This window comes from Corvus hawaiiensis, chromosome 4 (assembly GCF_020740725.1).
Source record: "Corvus hawaiiensis isolate bCorHaw1 chromosome 4, bCorHaw1.pri.cur, whole genome shotgun sequence".
Taxonomy (NCBI): domain Eukaryota; kingdom Metazoa; phylum Chordata; class Aves; order Passeriformes; family Corvidae; genus Corvus; species Corvus hawaiiensis.
The window spans coordinates 31,112,167-31,117,035 of NC_063216.1; the positions used below are offsets into that span (position 1 = coordinate 31,112,167).

Consider the following 4,869-nt stretch of genomic DNA (forward strand, 5'->3'; position numbering starts at 1 on the left):
CTCATCTCCTCTTTTCTGTTGCATCCTAAAGCCTTGGATTGTAGCACTGTCTGTATGATGGGGCAAAAAATAAATATGTTACAATAATCTTATTTTCCACATGTAAACCAGAAGCTGGTTAGTTCTAGGTGACAGCTTGGGTGGTTCATAATGAGCCGAGGCTTGGTTTTGTATTGTAAGGAAAATATTCCCACCTCAAAAATAAGCCAAGGCTTTGCTCTTGATGTGGGCTCCAGGGCACCCCTGGCGCCCCCAGCCTCCCCCCAGCACAGCACCTGGCACAATGCCGCGGGGTGTTGTGCCGAGCTGGCCGGCAGACACTAGGTGGAAGCCTTGGGTTGCGGTTCCACTGCAGCTGCTGACGGCAGGAGGAAGGGGACTTGTGCTTTCAGAAGGGAGATCTTTTTCTTTTCTTCTTGGCTTCACATGCTAGAAAGGGAAGTCCAAGCTCTCCTGGTCCGCAGTGGGGTGAGCAGAGGAATGGAGGAGAAGTGTCAGTCCAATCCCGGGTCCTCCCTGCAACAGGATCTTGTGAGCAGGGCTGTGGTGGGAGCCTTGAAACCCTCTGTGTTCTTGGGTGTGGTTGGGTGGCAAGATTGATTTAATTTATCCTGATTTATTTTATCCTCATTTATGTATTCTGATGGGGAAAATTTTGAGATCCCTGTGAATGCATAAAAAAGAATTAATATTGGGATGAAAGTGAGTACCGATTAGCTGCTTTATCTTGCAACAAATGCTGGTAGAGCCAGCTATGATAAAGTGCATGCTGAATTTATGATGATTGCTTTCGACAAGGCCTCCAATCTGAAAACTATTCCAAATAGGGAGATTTAGAGTTAGTACAAAGAATGAATCACAGGTTAAGTGAAAGCCAGATGAAACTTGAAATGTTCATTTGAGAGAAATGTCAAAGTTTATGATTTCAAGGCGTCTTGTTACTTCTCATGATAAAAATACTGTTTTCAGTGTATTCCTAGGAACTAAAAATTATGAACATTTCCATTAGATACTTTTAGAAAAATAACTGATATTTTATTTTGAAAATTAGTAAAGTTTTGGTACCATTTCACATATCAGTTGAAATGCAGTTGTTGTGCCAAATCAAATCTCATATGAGGCCATGTTATGCAATCCTACCAGTAACATAACATAACATGCATATAATAATTAAATATTGTTATATAATTTAGTACAGGTGATACTTTATATTCAAAACAAGTGATTTTTCTACAAAGTAATGAGTTTTCTATCAAAAGCAATAGCAGCTTTATTAGTCTGTGCTGAATGAAACAATTTAAATTTTTGCACTCTGAAATAGAAACGTTCTGGGTACTAGTTAGGGACCAATTGCTTTTAATATCCTAGAAACCTGTTTCCAGGCTAATGGCAGGATATTGAACACATCAGTGTCTCTCATTATTAACTGAAGAACGTAAAAACAATACAAGCAGAAAAATATGTTAAGAAAATAAAAGTTGCTTTCAAAAGTAGTATTTTAATTTGAAAGAAAATCTGTCATTTTTTTCCTTAAGACAAACTTTTCAATACTGAAATTTTTGTTTCAGCCTCCTTTTACATAGGGATTTTTCATTTGTACTTCGAATTTTTTGAAAAATGTTGATTTTATTGAAGTGGTATTTTCTGGTTGAAGACTGTTCGATTAAAATTTTCTCACTAGTGTGAGCTGTTATGACACACTCCTCCTCCACCCTCTGAGCTGTGGTAAAAGGGTGAGTGAAGTTATTGATTTATCTTTCCTTATTTTTTTTTTAGTGCAATGACTTCAAGAGCTTCATGGCCGTTCTGCAGACAGATGCACAATTGTGAAACATCAATATGGACTGCAAATCTCTACTGTCAGTCAGCTTCTCTTCCCCTCTGCATAATGTAATCCCTATCTCCACAATGCCTGCACAGATACACGTTAGCAAAGATGTTTTTCTGGAGATAGTGTGCATAGCAAACACTCCCTTACTTGTTCTCATCTCTAGCAACATTATACGGAGTTTCAGTTCACAGTTCCCTGTGTTCCCCCTCCTACCACTGAAATGCAGCCAACTCTGAGCTGCGGCTATTAAACATCACACAAGCAACACCACGAAACAGATTGTGGAAAGCACGGGAATTCAGGGAAAAGGAACAAATTGAGAGAGGTCTGGGAAGTGATAACAAAGGATCATAGGGAATGAGTTACTCATGATGCAGAATAGCCTTCACCTTGGTGTTCAGGTGCTACCAGCATGCAAGGGCAAGTTTTTGAGGGTAGCACAAAGAGATGTCACTAGGAGCAGTCAGGTTTCAGCCAGGGAGACGAGCAAGTCAGCTTCCTTAACCACTGAGTTTTGTCAGTCTGTCAGTCCCAAGGAAAGGGCTGAAGGCATCATTGCTTGTGGGTTTTAAAACTGGTCAGTTTCAAGACAGGTCAAGGCACTTTCAGGACGGATGAATAAAACAAGGTAGAGCAAGTACTGTATCTATTCCCACTTTGTATGAGTCTGAGAAAACAGTTGGGAGAAAGATGGAAAGGTCTGAAGGAATTACATGTACAAAGTAAGAAAACAGTGTGAACTGGTGTGATAATAGGTGTGACTTGGCCAGGGAAAAGCTTCCAAAGACAGTGCTCTTCTTTGACAACATGATAACCTTAAGGTGAGAAAGGAGGAAAAAGGGGAAGATATGCAATAAATCAGAGGAAAGAGAAATGTGTGTGAATGTATGTAGCTGTTTATGTGTGTGTAGCACAACACGATTCTCATTCATATTGGAAAGTAAGTGTCTGCATCTCAGTTTGCTTACACTAGTGGCTTGAAGAGGGCACCTTGGCACAAAACCTGCACATGGATTCTTGCTGCTTTAGGTAAAGTGATGAGTGGGGAAGGTAGCCAGACACTTTCACTGAGCATTCAATGGACAGCTAAGAAGCAACTGCAAAAGTCTGTTCCCAACTCAAGTTGCATAGCAACACCAAATTGTCAGATTGCTGTTATGTCAGTCCCTTACATTATCCCCATTATTACAGCCGGTTTTAGGAATCACGCAGTACGATATTACTAGCCCACTTCCCAGCTGGATATGTGACCTTTGTCTCTTGCTGAATGATGCCATGTAATTTGCTGCAAAGGTGTCTCAAAGTAGTACACCAGAGAGAAAAATCTTTGAGGATTCACCAACACAGACCATAAGGAGCAAAGGATGGGCCTGTGCAGGATGGGGCAGGAGGGGCGGTTCAGGGCACATCAGTATCCTCAAAGAAGTCTAGTGTCTGCCAAACTCATCAGGATGTGTGTTACCCCATCACTTCTCTGAACTGAGTCATTGATCCAGCTGAAAGCCTGTATTAAGGGTGAGCCACAGTTGCTCATAAGATGTGTTTCGAATGCTTCCAGTGCCTGCTTGTGCTTGGTGTTTGGCTCTCTCCTGTGGGCCATTGTAGCTGTGCAATCCTAGCTTCCAGCTGTTTACTGCTTTTCACTGAAAGCACCTTGTGAGCTGTTTCCTGGTGGAGATACTGAAATACAAAAGTAGTCACAACATCATCATCCTGTGATGTTTCAGACACTTTCAGTCTCTGAAATAATACCTAGAAGTCTGCTTCTCTTGCAGGATGTTTCTAGTAACCTGCATAATGTCTTTCCTAGATATCTTGTGTAGCACAGCATCTTCCTCCCTTTTTCATTCTATTGCTGCTTCTTTTGCTGGCAAAAGATCTTTAAATGCCTCTGCTATCTCTCTGCAGCCAAGGCAACCAGGGTCGCTGGATACCAAGGTGTGGCCGGAGTTTTAAGGATGCTAATAAACTGAATGAACTCCTTTACTGTGAACATCAGAGTGACGTGGACTTAGGACATCAGGTATAATGAAAATTACCTTACAGGCCTTTTGCACTGGATGATGGGGAGAGTGACCTGCTTAAGCAAGTAATTCTCAGTGATGTATCTCCTTTCTGAAGAGTGCCTGGTTGTAAATTCTACCAGCTTTTTCAAGATCACTGCTGCAAATTATGAACCAGCAAACAGACCTCAGAAGGACAAGATAGACTGCCTGTTCCCTCTGTATAGAGTAATGGAATTATTCTGCTTAATTAAAACAACTGATGAGAAAACAAAGAGCCTCAAGATTCAGTTCCTCTGTATCTGTGCCCAGAATGCAAAGTACGCAAGTGGCACAACACCTGGACTAGGACCTGCAAGTCACTCTTGCTTGATAGCAAGGAGACTGAGCTCAAAGTCTAACACAGCAGATGATAAACATCCACGTAGGACATTGCTAGAAGAGATCTAATGGCTGTGGAGTTACCCTTAACAAATGAACATCTCTTTAATGCAAAATAGCTTAGCAGTTCTTATGAAAAAGGAACAAAAGCTGTTTGTCTGATTTTCACCTTTCTTCCCTTTAGTACTCCCCTGAACTGCTGGATGGGCCACTCCAAAAAGCTTATTTCCTTCTCCAGGAGAGAGTCTTCTCTCTGTATTTCCGATTTATCTCGCTTCCCACTGAGGATGAGGGATTTGAGATTGATGCCTTTTCCTGGTTTTAAAATCAAGAGTCATACACGGTTAGAAGGGGAAAAGGGATTTTACCTTGGTATTTATTTTAAGGATCCTTAGGTGTATACATCTAGGTCATATGCATCGAGATGCACCCTGCCGAGTCTATCCCTGTGTCTCTCTCTCTGAGTCTCTGTGTCTCCCCCCCCCCCCCCCCCCCCCAACCTTGGGTATAACATTATAGGTTTTACTAATTAGCATATCTATCAAAGATTCCCCAATGAGAGGCTCAAGTGAGCCCCCCTCCCCAAGGAACCTTCCCCTGGATGGTTCTATCTTGGTTTACAGAATATGTTCTGGAGAGGACCTTGGGGTCTGG

General features: G+C 41.8%; 1 long non-coding RNA gene across 2 annotated transcripts; it reads left to right on the forward strand.

The window, feature by feature from the left end:
* Positions 1 to 370: 370 nt before the first annotated feature.
* On the forward strand, positions 371 to 4,535 carry LOC125324947. 2 transcript variants are annotated; one of them, XR_007203153.1, is made up of 3 exons: positions 371 to 531; positions 1,777 to 3,346; positions 3,740 to 4,535. It is a non-coding gene; the product is annotated as an uncharacterized LOC125324947 (long non-coding RNA). The 2 variants fall into 2 exon arrangements; XR_007203154.1 differs by having other exon boundaries at positions 1,777 to 2,652.
* The last annotated feature ends 334 nt before the right edge of the window (positions 4,536 to 4,869 follow it).